Below are 14,787 nucleotides of genomic sequence, written 5' to 3' on the forward strand. Positions count from 1 at the left end.
GGGGAAGTATCAGAATGTTTCAAGTGCAAATATTTTTAAAAAATTGTAAGAGTTGAAAAGGGAAATGTATTTAAAGTACTACTAAACATATCACTAAGTCAGATAAGATGCAGAATGGTGAGTAAATTTTAGAAAGGATAGTGAGTTAATACCAGGTGAGCAAGAGAATAGAAAACACCTTTCCACCCATAGACTACTTCTTTTTCTCTGCTTAGCTAATTTCAAGTCCATCTAGAAAGAAATAAGATAATGAGCTTTTTTTTTTGTGTGTGGTACTGGGGTTCCTGGAAGCCCTTCTACCTCCGGGCTACACTCCCAGACCTATTTTATACTTTTTTATTTTGAAACAGGGTCTCTTACACCAGCGCGGCTGGCTTAGAACCTGCAAGATCCTCCTGTCTCCGCCTCCCAAAAAAAATAAAAAAATAAATTAAAAAAAACCATACCCATATACCCATTTACTATAAAAATTAGATTGGGTATATGGTAGATAGATATAGATATATAGGTACATTTCTGAGACCTATGATAAAACAAGGAATACATTAATAAGAATGAAATTTAGCTTCCAGACCTCAGTCATTATAAATCATCTTTCCTTAAATACTGTCAGTTCCAAAATTGTAAGTGGTCATTACAGGGATTCCATACATAACTTGATAAAGTCTGTGAAGCTTGTGTGCATGTTTTAGATAACAAAATTTATTATTATTTAGTATTTACTCGGGTAGAATGTTTTGAAATGTTCATTCTTAAAAAAAAGTGTAAATACTTATCAAATGTAAAGTGTCAAGAAAAAGCCTAATATGTTAAAGCACTCATAACTTTTTTCTTAAATTTATGAATATCAGACTAATTTAATTAATGTATAGGACAGATGGAATCATAATCAGCTATAGAATAAATATTCCAAGTCTGGCCTTTAAATGTAATGTAGTCCACCAATACCAAAGTACATTTAAAAGTCCTAAATCCTGGCCTTAATACACATTAGCGAAATTGAATGAAACATTCTAAGCTATTTCTGAGAAAAAATATTGTCCTAATCAATTGTTTTGTTTGTTTATTTTGATAATTGTTTCCTGAATAGATTTGTGGTTGTTTTATTTATTGAACATCACCACTTCTCTTGTTAGTGTAATACTTGTAGTCAAGACAGTATCTTTTTAATGCTTTGGGGGAAAAACACCATTCACTCAATATTTTCAGTATTTGTGCTTCTGAAATTAAGATTTATAGGGCAGGTTTTGCTGGGTATAGTGGTGCAGTACTTGGGAAGCTGAGACAGGAGGATTGCAAGGTCACGACCAGCCTCAGAAATTTTGCAAAACCCTGTTTCAAAATTAAATATAAAAAGGGCTGATGATGGAGCTTGGAGGTGGATGGAGCTTGGTTTAACTCCAAGTTCCAAAAAATTAAAAAATATAAAGCATATTTTTTAAATTCAAATTTTAAACAATAATAATGAAATAAATACTTGAAAGAATTTAGAGTTTAGCCCTTTGTCTGAATTTTGATACTGAGGATTATAGAATATTGCACATGGAAATCAGCTTCTGCAGGATTCATTTAAATAAATCCATATCAGTGTTTTCATATTTGTCCAGATTTAGAAGAATCTGCCTCCAACACTCACCCTATCCTCTGATATTAAAGTTCAGAGCAAATCTTTTTCATTGTTTGCAGGCAAACACTGCTCAGAACACTGACGGTTAAAATATTTAAGGCTGTATAGATTTAGTTCAGCATCAGAAAAATCTAAAATATTTTGAAAGAAATCTCAAAAAAAACTGAAAGTCTTCATCATTTTAAGTGTTCTCTTTCTTAGAAGAAAAAGGGAAATAAAAATAAACATTATGGTTTTGTTATTTTGCTCTGTACAAATTACATTCAAAAGGAAATTTTTAAAGCAAGCATGGTTGTTGTAGAATCTAATTTAAGATATTTTTTGGTTTGGGGAGGGCTCTTTTTAGCTGTTCAGTATGCTGGGGTTTGGGGGGAGATGAAAAATCTTTACAGTAGTGACATTTCTGGAGTAACAAAAATTTTAGTTCCCCAAAATCTCTTATAAACAAGAATTTGACCAACTTCAAAGTAGATCTACACTTATAACACACAAAATCCAAGGAGTTTAGAATCTAAAGAAGCAAAATACCAAGGAGCCAAATCTAAGAAACACAACATAAATGTAAAAAAATCAGTGCTGGCCAGCTCAAAAATTGGATTTTATTTTTGTTAATACAGAATTTTCTCAGCAAACCTCTGATTAATGTCTGGTAAATTATTTTATCAAATTCAAAGTCAGGAGAATTACAACAATTCAACATCTAAAAGTAACAATTTGATTTCCATTTGTCTTTGACAGTATGCCAAAAATTATGGAAATCGAGCCAGACATTGGCCATGCAGAATAATTAAGACTGTATTAATTTCACTACAGGCCAAGCAGTAATGGATAATAATGTAAAATAGGGCTGTACTCACTCATTAATTGTGTGCTTTAATATATGTTAGTGAAAAAAGCTATGTATATAAGGTTTGTAGAAAGTGAATGAAGTATTTTCAAGTTGTGGCTATACTGAGTATGTTTAATAAATTCAGACCCTTTGCATTGTAGTAATATGTAGAAGATTTAATTCTTGTTTTTCTTTAAGTATATTAAAATTATATGAAAATAAGAAATTCCTGGTATTTTTGTTGGCTATCAAGACATGTTATAGAGAGTCCTATCTTTTCTGAATATACTTACCCAACTATCTCTCAGAACTACACTCTTCTTTTTTATTATTTTTACACATTGAAACAACCAATTTTCCTAAGTTGTCTTAATATGGAAATAACATTTAAGGTAGAAAAGTTATTAAAATGTAGTAATATACTTTGTTTTTTATTTGTGTTTTACATTTTTATTGGCACATTATAGTCTCAAATAATACTGTAGATAGTGATGACAATGGCATATATTCACACAGTACTTGGTATGCCCCCTACCTCCCCATTTTCCTCCTTCCCAATACCGAGTGTCCAGGTTAACAATGTTATATTCACATGTATGCACAGAGTCACAGGTAGCATTTCCATTAATGAACCTCAGCCTTCTTTCTCTCCTACCCTTCTTCCCTTTCTCCATTGAGGAACTCCTTCATTATCTAGAGTCTCTCTGGTATTTCAAATACTACCTAGCTCAAGCATATTAGAGAAAACATATGACCCTTCTCTTTCTGTGCTTGGCTAATCTCACTTAACATAATGTTCTCCAGGTCTTTCCATCTTCTTACAAATGACATGATTTTGTTCTTCTTTATTGCTGAGTAAAATTCCATTGTGTGTATTTCCCATAATTTTGCAATCCATTCATCTTTTGATGGAGACCTAGATTGGTTCCATATTTTGGCTATTATGAATTGTGCTGCTATGAACATGGATATGCATATGTTACTCTAGTTCTCTGATTTCAACCCCTTTGGAAAGATACCCAGGAGTGGTATAGCCAGATCATATGGTGGATTGATTACCAATTTTCTAAGGAATCTTCACATTGATCTCCATAGCGGCTGAACTAGTTTGCACTCCTACCAACAGTATGGATGAGTTCCTATTTCTCCACATCTTCAGCAACATTTATTGTTACCTGACTTCCTTATGCTTGCCACTCTGAGTAGTGTTAGACGGAATCTCAGTGTAGTTTTGATTTGCATCTCCCTGACTGCTAATGATGTTGAACATTTTTTCAAGTATCTATTAGCCATTTGTAGCTCTTCTTTTGTGAAGTGTCTGTTCAATTCAATTGCTCATTTTGTGATTGGGTAATTTGTTTGGCTAGTGTAAAGTCCTGTAAGCTCTTTATATATTTAGATATTATCCCTCTATCAGAAGGATAGCTGGTAAAGATCTTCTCCCACTCTATAGGCTTTCTGTTTAGATTCTTGATGGTTTCCTTTGATGAGCAGAAACCTTTTAGTTTGATGCCATCCCACTTGTTAATTCTTGCTTTAATTTCCTGTACTCTGGAGGTTTTGTTGAGGAAGTTAATACCTGTATCTATCTGTTGGAAAGTTGAACCTATGTTTTTCTCTAATAGCTTCCCAATCTCTGGTCTGATTTACAGGTCTTTGATCCATCTCAAGTTGATTACTGTGCATGGTCAGAGGTAAAGATTTAGTTTCATTTTTCTACAAATGGATAGCCAGTTCTCCTAGCACCATTTGTTGAAAAGTCTGTCTTTTTTCCAACATATGAATTTGGCCCCTTTTTTCAAAGATCAATTGACTATAAGCATTTGGGTTTGTTTCTGTTTCTTCTATTCTGTTCCATTGGTCTGTGTGCCTGTTTTCACGCCAATATCATGCTTTTTTAATTACTATTGCTCTGTAGTATGATTTTTTTTTATTTTTTTCTTTTAACAAATTTTTATTGAATATAAATAGTATACATTTAAACTATATTTGGTGCCCTCTCCCCCGCCCCCGTTTTCCCTTTACCCCTCCCACCAATGGTTGTCCAGGTTAACCATGTCTTATTCATAATTTTACACATGTTCAGATGTAGACCCTCATTAATGTAGCATGATTTGAAGTCAGAAATTGTGATACCTCATGCATGGTTTTTATTATTGAGAATTGCTTTGACTATTCTTGGTCTTTTTTTCTCCATATGAAATTCACGACTGATCTTTCTAGTTCTATGAAGAATGTCGGTATTATAATAGGAATTGCATTGAATCTGTAGATAACTTTTGGAAGAATGGCCATTCTGATTATATTTATTCTGCCTATCCATGAGCAGGGAGATCTTTCCATCTTCCAAGGTCTTCTTAAATTTCTTTAATGTTTTATAATTTTATAATATTCATTGTAGAGGTCTTTTATGTCTTTGGTTAGGTTTATTCCCGGGTATTTTATTGGTTTTGAGGTTATTATAAATGAAATGATTTTCTATAATTCCTTCTTAGTGGATTCATTGTTGGCATAAAGAAAAGATACTGATTTCTTTAGGTTGATTTTGTATCCTGCTACTTTGTTGAATTGGTTAATCAGCTCCAGTAGTCTTTTGGTTGAGTTCTTTGTGTCTTCTAGATATAGGATCATGTTGTCTGCCAAAAAAAAAAAAAATTAAATCTTATTTTCCTATTTAAATTTTTTTGTTATCCCTCTCTTTTCTTATTTTTGGCAAGAGTCCCCAGGACTGTATTGAAAAGGAATGATGATAGTGGGCATCCTTGTCTTGTTTCTGATTTTAGAGGGAATTCTTGCAGCTTTTCCCCCATTCAATATGATGTTGGCTTTGAGTTTATTGTATATCGTCTTAGTGATGTTGAGATACATTCCTTCTATTTCAATTTTTTGCAGTGTTTTTAACATGATTGGGTATGAGATTTTGTTAAATGCTTTTTCATCATCTATATATAATTATGTGGTTTTTGTTCTCAGTTCTATATACGTGGTAAATACCATGTATTGATTTGTGTATGTTGAACCAGCCTTGCTTCCATGGGATGAAGCCAACTTGGCCATGATGTACAATTTTTTATGATTTTGAATGTGTATATCTAGTATTTTGTTTGGAATTTTTACATCTATGTTTATCAAAGATGTTGGTCTGTAATTTTCTTTTCTTAAGGTATCTTTATTTTGTTTTAATTATTAATGTGATACTGGCCTCATAGAAGAAGTTTGAAAGAATTCCATCTCTTTTGATATCCCAGAACAAGTTGTGAATTACTGGGAGTAGTTCTTCTCTGACAGTTTTGTAGAATTCAGCTGGAAACCCAGCTGGACCTAGACTTTTCTTTCATGGCAGAATTTTTATTTCTGTTTCTATTTCTTTGCTTGCTCTTGGTTGTTTTATGCTTGCTATGTCCTCTTGGTTCAATTTAGGTAGGTTATATATGCTTAGAAATATGTCAATTTCTTCCATGTTTTCCAATCTATTGAAGTATAAATTTTCATAATGGTGTTTGATGATCCTCTGAATTTTACCACTGTCTGTGGTGATATCTTCTTTTTATTTCTGATTTTAATAATTTGAGTTGATTCTCTTTCTTTTGGTTAGGTTGGCCAGGGGTTTGTAAATCTTATTAATCTTTTCAAAGAACCAGTTTTTTGTTTTGTTATTTTTTTGTATTTTTTATTTTCTATTTCATTTATTTCTGCCCTGATTTTAATTACTTCCTGACTTCTGCTGGCTCTGGGATCATATTGTTGTTGTTTTTCTAGGTCCTTGAGATTTGTCATTAAGTTGTTTATTTGATGGCTTTCTTTTCTTTTTATGTGGTCACTCAACACTATAAACTTTTTTTTTAACATTGCCTTCAAAGTACCCCATAGATTTTTGGTACACTGTATCTCTATTTTTACTTAATTCCAAAAATTTTTTTATTTCTTCCCTTATTACTGATATGATCCACTCCTCATTCAAGAGTGTATCATTCAATCTCCATGTATTTATATAATTTATTTTGATATTTTTATTGTTGGTTTCTACTTTTATTTTGTTTTTATCTGAGAAGATGCAGATAATTATATTACATGTTTTTAATTTACTGGTGCTTGCTTTGTGGCTCAGGATGTGATCTGTTTTGGAGAAGGTTCCATGGGCAGCTGAGAAGAATGTGTACTCAGCTGTTGCTGGTTGAAATATTCTGTAAATGTCTATTAGGTCCATTTAGTTTACAGGTTTTCTTTGTTTTTTGTTTTTAGTTCTAAAGAGTCTTTACTCATTTTTTGCCTTGAAGATCAATCTAATGGCCTGAGTGATATGTTGAAATCATTTCTCTGAAGAATACCGTTTGTCCATGCCTCTATCCCTTTTTCAATGCCTTTTATCCATAAGTTAGAACATTTCATATTGTCCCATAGTTGTTGGGTTTCCTGCAAAGTTCAGGATCCTGTACTGGAGTATCTCTATCACAGCTGGTGCAAAGGTGCCTGTGCCCCTCTCTTGCCTCTCATCACTTTGTGTTTAGGTCTCAGGGCAGTGGATGTCAAGGCAAACGGGTCTGTGTAAGCACAAGGTTCTGTGCTTTTCAGCCTTGGGCTCTGCATTTTTCAGCCCTAGGCTTGCACCTCCCTACTGGCACTGGCGGAGAGTGTCCATTGTAATCCTGGAGTAATGCTCTGTGATCCTGTGTGGGTACTGTGCCCTGGGCACTATGGCCCTCTCCTGTGTCTTTGTAGGTTATAACCCGACCAATTCAGAGATGGAGCACAGAATCTCAGACCACCATGGTCCCTGCAGCTTCTCTGGGTGGTCGTCCACTTAGAAACACAGTTGCCTTACTGTGCTGTGGGCCCAGATCTCTGGACAACACAGTGTATTGCTGCAGAGGCAGGCTTCTGGTGAGCACATGGGCAACTGGATTTTTTTTCCTGTTCCTGGAGAGTGGTGCTGATTGCTTAAGATGCTAGAGTTCTATCACCACTTACTTCACCTCAAGTCCGTGGCTTCCTTGCTGAGGATTTCTTGGGACTACAGAGCTGGCAGACATTGATCCGGTGGGTGGCCCATGGTAGCATGGCTCTCCAAAGTGGTGGTGTTCGCCAGGTCAGTTGTGCACTCAGGCTCTTTGCTATCCTGTGTTCCAACTACTGGATTTTATTCCAACAGTTTCCTTTTTAGTGTTTTTGTTCATGTGTATCTTTACTGCTTTGCTTTTTTGTTTTGTTCTGTTTTCGTCAATGAGCTGCCTTCTTGGTAGTTTATTTTGATTTGTTACAACTACTGAGATGTATAAAGAGCAGAGCAGGTAAATAGAAACAGAGCTAAAAGTGAATGTACAGAACATGAAAAAGAACATTTTAGAACTATGGCATCCAGGCTATCTCAAGTGACAGATTCAAGTTTAATTCCAAGCCCATCTACATTGGCTTCTCTACTGTTCTGTAACTGCACCAAGCATGTCACAACCCCAGGACATTTACACTGGCTATCAGTTCTAACTAGAACAATGTTTTCCACAAACATAGTAACATAAAAAATTCACTTTCCTCAAACTTTCTCCAAAAGGGCCAATCAAAATTATATTATTTAAGTCAGGTGTGGTAGCACATGCTTGTAATCCCAGCATTAGGAAGGCTGAGACCAGAGGATCATGGTTCAAGGACAGCCTCAGCTACTTAGTAAGGCCCTCCATAACTTAGTAAGACCCTGTTTCAAAATAAAGAATTAAAAAAAAAAAACAGGGCAGGGGCTGTAGCTCAGAAGTCAAATGCCCTTGGGTCCATCCCCAGACCTGAATATGTGTGTGTGTGTGTGTGTGTGTGTGTGTGTGTGTGTGTGTGTGGTGTGTGTATAAATTTCAAGTCTTCAATGCTATTATGTTGTTTTCCTAATCTTTCTTCTGGCACTTTAGTTTTTTATAGCACTTATTACCTTCTAAAATACTATATAATGTACTGTTATTATTTTTAGTATGTGTCCTCAGTCAAGCATGAACTTCAGAAGGGCCTAACCTTATTAAATAATTTCTGATGAATAAATTCATAAGTTTGGGTGCAAGGCACCGTGGAGATTAAAGCTATAGCCACCATTTCTCATTGCTAGAGTATGTCTAATGATATTTTGTAGTTGTATCTTTCCACAAGATCACATTTGCATATTCTTCTCTGTGATTCCCAGGGCTGAGACTTTTTGACATATGATCTTTAAACTCTCTGGCTGCCTGACTTTCTATTAGGTTCTAAAATGACAGACATTAGAAGGAAACCAAATTGTTTAAGAAAAGACCTGGTCATTGATATTTGAGCAAACAGTTGACAACCACCTTTATCTCCTTTCAAAACCCTCAACTCCCATTTCCTATGTACTCTTCAGGATACCAGTATCAACTGAGTCATGTTTACCAATCAACCTCAAAACCATACCATGTTCTCTCTCCTGAAAGTAAATTTCCTGGTGTCTTCTCAGAGGTTGAAGTCCAAGCCTGCTGAATTCCTACCTCTTAGTTCTCAGAGTCTAGAAATATCTTTCTCTCTTTAGCTCAGAGCTATACAATATAACTGTTTATGCAGGTATGAATCTTTGTATTATCTAAATATTATTTTAAAATTCTTTTAGATCTCTAATCTGTTGACCAGTGTCTATTTGGAATATTTTGGCAAAATGTTAGAGAACATGGAGATATAGTGATTGAAATTATTTTCTTTCCACTGAGAAGTGAAGATGAAATATATCCAAAGCTAATGAAGTCAGAATATTATAGTGATATATACTCGGGGATAGGGGCTGGCCTGCCCCTGGAGATCTGCAAGCCCCTCCGAGGCTGGAGAGGAAATGCCTCTCTTTTTAAGGTTTATGTCTTGGGGGTGGGACTACTCCTGGGAACACTGCCCCTCTCCCGACAGCACCTGCCTCGCAATATCGCCTAGGATATAGCCCAGCAGAATCTCCTCCTCCTTCTCGGGCGGGGGAGGGACCCGACTTGTCAGTATTGAAGACTTTAATAGCACACAAGGTGGAGGAAGGGAGAATTTGCTCCTTCTGCTTGACTGGTGGACTTAGAATATTAGTCTTCTCCTACTCTCATACTGAGACCTAGACCATTATTTGTCCTGGTTCTCAGACATTGGAGTCAGACTACATGTCTGGCTTTCCTGGGTCTTAATCTTGCACAAAGCAGATCATGAGATTTCTTGGTCTCTCTAGTCATATGAATGATAGAGAAAATACTAGTGAAAGACACAAAGGGATACCACCAATTCACAACTAAAGTAAAAAAAGACAATAACATAATTTGTCAAGAATGTGGGAAAATTGAATGAATTGGATATAGATAAATTATGACAAATAATTTGGCAATTCCTCAATATTGTAAGCACAGAGTTACCATAATACTTCATATGTTCTACTCATTGCTATCTACCAATTAAAAATAAAAATATGTATTTACACAAAAGTTTTACACAGATTAATTGCACCATTATTCATTATAGGCAAAAAAAAGTTTAAACAAACCCAAATGCCTATTTACTTATAAATGAATAAATAAAACATAGTGTTCTAAAAGTAATGTGCTGCAGTATTGGTGAATCTTAAAACTATGGTAAAAGGAATAAATTGGCCACTGAAGAATGTGTATTGAATCCAGGTGTGGTGGTGTATACTTGTAATCCCAGTACTTGGGAGGCTTAGACAGGAGGATCACAGGTTCTCAGCCAACTTCAGCTACTTAGTGAGGCCTTCCACAACTTAGTGAGACCTGTTTCAGAATAAAGAATAAAAAATAGGACTGTGGGTGTAGCTCAGAGTTATACTGCCCCTCGGTTCAATCCCTAGTACTGCCAAAAATACTGTATGATTCCAGTTGTATAAAATAAAAAGAATAGATAAATCAGAAAGAAATAAAGAGGATTCATGGTTTCCAAGTTACCAATGATGAATGGAGAAGAAAGGGGTAGAAAAAGTAGTAACTGTTAATTATATAAAATATCTGTTTGGTTTGATGAGAATATTCTCAAATTAGATTATTATGTTGGCTACTCAATTTTATAGATACGCTAATTCTACTGGACTGAATATTTTAAAGGCATGGAGATGTATCAATAAACATTTTAAAAATAAATATTTTATGAAGTCAAAATCTGATGAGGTATCAACAACCTATATCATTTTAAAAGCCCTATAAAAATTTCATCAAATTAGCAAGCAAATCAGTTGATTGAACAAAGAAATTACAGAAAAATTGAAACAATTGTTCTTTTTAAAAATACAACTGCCTTTCTAAATTAATGATTTCCCTTATTATGAACACAACCTTGAACTGGACTATAAAATTTTCCTTTAGAAAATCTTAGTCAATAGGTATAATTACTACAGACACAAACACATCCTGAAACATGATTCCAAGCATATCATTGAAAATAATCCACTGATTATTTTTATTTATAAACAATAGAAATAAACTTTGATAATTGCTGCTTCTGTCTCTGAAAATTGAATGTTGTACTACTGCTGTGTTTTCCTGGTGGGTATTGATTCTCCTGAACTTTTAACCCAAGGCCTGGGGTAGTTGTACCAGACTAGTAGAGTCTAAGCTAATGTGCTTTCCCCCAGCTTCAAAACCAATAAAAAATGAACATCAAATTTTCTGCTTGTAAACTGGGAATCAAGCTCTGCCTCATAAGGTAGAAATTCCCTCAGCACAGATGCTCGGTGTTCCATAAGAATGGCAAAAAAATATAGCTAAGTAATTGTCTTTGGTTAATAGAAGTTTATAATTTGACTTTTCTTTTTCTGAGTTAACCATTTTAATAAACATATAATATGTAAATGATACAAATTTACAGAGCATTATTTCAAGGAAGGAATATTTGTCTTAACTGAATTCACAGGAAATGTTTCTATATTTTTTCAAGGTTATTGTTACCCTCACTTGCAAACATGAAAAGCAATTGCTATAAGTTTTAAATGTTAGAATAGTTTGCTACTGATAGGTAGATATCACAATTAGATATAATTAACATAATTACTGTCTAGATATAATATCACATTCACAAAGGCACTGTATAAACTTAAAAATAACTCCTGTGATTCTCACAAGTCACACAGACAGTGATAAATAGTGCAAAGTCCTCCTAAAGAAGTTGAAACTGCCTGCTCTGAGATTCCAGGAAAACAAAGACCTTTTTTGATTAACTATACATTTCATCATCAATGAAATGTTCTTTTTAGTTTATAATAAAACAACCACAGTTCATTTTAAGTATGGGAAAGACTATCAAAAGGATCCTAATCCATAAATAAAAAGTCATCAGAATATTGCTTTTTTACTAAATTATTATTTTCATTTCAATGAAATGATAAGTTAATATGATGGAAAGCCTAATTAGCATGATTTGATATTCTACAGTATATACATATGTCAAGAGATAAAATTATACCCCATAAATATATATGATTGTTTACTTCAAACTAAAAGTAAAATAAAACTAATGAAAGACTTCTAGATGAAGAAGGTGATTCTATAGAGGAGCAAATAAGGCAACCTAACTGAGAAGATGGGAGGAAGAAAGAGGTAAATTCTCTAAAGCACATAATGTACTTAAACAAACATATCAAAGTCAATCACTAAACCAAGCATGGGAAGGAGGGATGGGTAGGGAATGGGGTGGTTGGGTAAGGGCTAATTGGGTGATGTGTGCATGTATGTCTACACAAGTCTTTTATCCCATTAAGATGTATGACTAAATACACCAATAAAATATTTTTAAATAAAAAATAAAGACTTCTCTATACCAGATACAACTGTTGAATTCCTTCTTTCTAAAAGCGACAAATAGCCTGGGAATTAATCATTGTGAGCCCATCCTTCCATGTTCCAGAGGACAAGAAAATTTCAATCAATTCAACCTTTGATCATGTGTAGATATAACAGGCAAAGAAAACCACTAAGACATCTAAACTTCAGCTTTGTTCTTCAAAAATTTAGTGACTCCAAAGGCATATGGTCACGTATTCAAGACAACACTGATAGGCAGATATCACAATCTCTTCATAATCTTCATAATCCCGCTGATTGGGAGACTGGGTAACTTATCAAAATTATAGACTACTTGGGAGTTCCCTGGGTTTCATTTGACCTTACTCTTAGAACAACAAGTTCAGAGAATGGAGACCATATGTAGGATGAATTATTGAATGAATTAATCTCAAAATATGCAATCATGGTAGTAACAAATCCTGAGCTCTCAAGAAGCCACTGAGAACCTTAACCAGGGAAGGAGAAACCAAATAGAAAAGCCTACTGGGATCCAGTAGGAACTCAACATTTATCATGAGAAATACAAGGATTGTTTTGTTTTATTTTGTTTTCCAGAAAGGTGATTTTAGTTTTTGTAAACAGCATGTGTTATCAACAAAACTCGGATAAGTAAGCACAAAGAAGGGGAAGTCTGTCCAGTATTTTTTTCCTAATGCAGACTTCTGCACCATACTCATATTATTTGGAGAATGGTTTCAGTCTTATGTAATTGGTTGATTCATCTGGCACAAAATGCCAGGGGAGAAGCTGGCATTTGCAGTTTTCAGGAAATAGAACTAACAAAGAAACAGGAACTTATACAAGATTACAAATGGTGGTTTTACAAAATGGAGTTACTTTATGATAGAAAAGAACTATTTTCTCACAATTCCCCCTTCTTTATTATATATTACTACTCTTTTCCTCAAATTAATATGGCAACTTCCTCTCTCAAAGTTGACTAAGAAGAAAAGATTATTTTGAGAGCTGTTTCTCAAAATAATTAGGTCCCTAACATTGGATATTATACAATATCCTAGTAGGGTCATTACTCCGAATACTATAATAGAGGATGTTAGTACTAATGTCATTATTCCCTTCCATTTTTTAAACTATTGTTCTGAAAGAGTAAGCCTGTTTTTTACAGAAGTTAAAGATGGCTCGTATTCATGTGTGAAGGACTGCTTCATGCTGAAAAACCTTGTAAACATTTATATTATTTAATCTTTTTTGTGGTACTGGGAATGGAACCCAGGAACATTCTACCTCAGAGCTACACATCCAGCCCTATTTTTATTCTTTATTTTGAAACAGGGTCTCATTGAGTTGCATTTATCTTAGCATAGCTTACAGAAACAAGAATTTTTCTAGTGGTCCTGGACCTGCAAAACTTCAAGGACAGGTATACTTTTATAGCATCTAATAAGGATTCCACTGGCGAGAGGTTTGAGACATCAATGACATATGATATCTCTTCTGTGAGCCTAAGACCAGAAGTAGCACAATAAATTATAATGTAATTATGTGGAAGTCTTTTAAGTGACTCCAGGAGTATGACTTTTTATATCCCAGAATAGCAAACTTGTTTTGGTTATTATTTCCTGCTGGATAGTCAAGATGAAATAGGTAGCCCAATATTGGGCAGATAAATTTTTATAAAATTATTTTCTGTAAATGTCATCCAGGGTTCCTCAGTATTACTCTTAAGGACTTTATGAGACTTTCCCTTTATCAGTTGTGCCATTCATCAAGATGGGACATGGTCTTGCTAGCCACATGACTTACCTTGAAGCAGTGGAACATTTGCCTCTCCATTGGCCCTCCTTTTCACAGAATATGATCCGGTAGCTTTTAGTTTCTGGGGTCTTCATAATCCCTCTGATTGGGAGGCTGGGTAACTTATCAGAATCATAGACTACTTGGGAGTTCCCTGGGTTTCATTTGACCTTGGATGGCGAAAGCCACAATATTAGTTGTTCTCTTCTTAGGCTTTTATTTTCTGATTGTTTTCCATGTTTTAGTTTTTGAACATCCAGAAAGTCAGTTTCACCACTTCTGTTTAAGCTGGCTTGCAGGTGATGGCTATCATCTTAAAACATTGTTTGGATGTTGTATTTCATTCTTGTCTAAAGTAGAATTTTTGTTTTCTATATTGGTTATGTTGGTTAGTTGTCCATGTCAGAGGCTCAACTTATTTCCCCCCAAATATGAGGGTTTTAGGCAAAAGAACTGAACTCAAAATGTTGGTTAATTGGGAGCAGAATCAAGAACCTCAAAGGAAACCTCACATACTGTACATTCAAAGAATTGATGCTATAATGCAAATCATGACAAATATAGTTAAATACTAAAGAATTAAAAAATTTGGCTAAAATTAAACTTTTTTTGCCTACAAATTTAAGCAAAAAATAAAACAAAGTGCCAAATTTTTCTAATTAACACATTGTCCTTTATTTATTTATTTATTTATTTATTTATTATTTATTTATTTATTTTGCAGGTCTGGGGATGGAACCCAGGGGCATTTGACCTCCGAGCTACACCCCCTGCCC

Source organism: Muscardinus avellanarius (genome assembly GCF_963383645.1).
Source record: "Muscardinus avellanarius genome assembly, chromosome: 6".
NCBI classification, from domain to species: Eukaryota; Metazoa; Chordata; class Mammalia; order Rodentia; family Gliridae; genus Muscardinus; species Muscardinus avellanarius.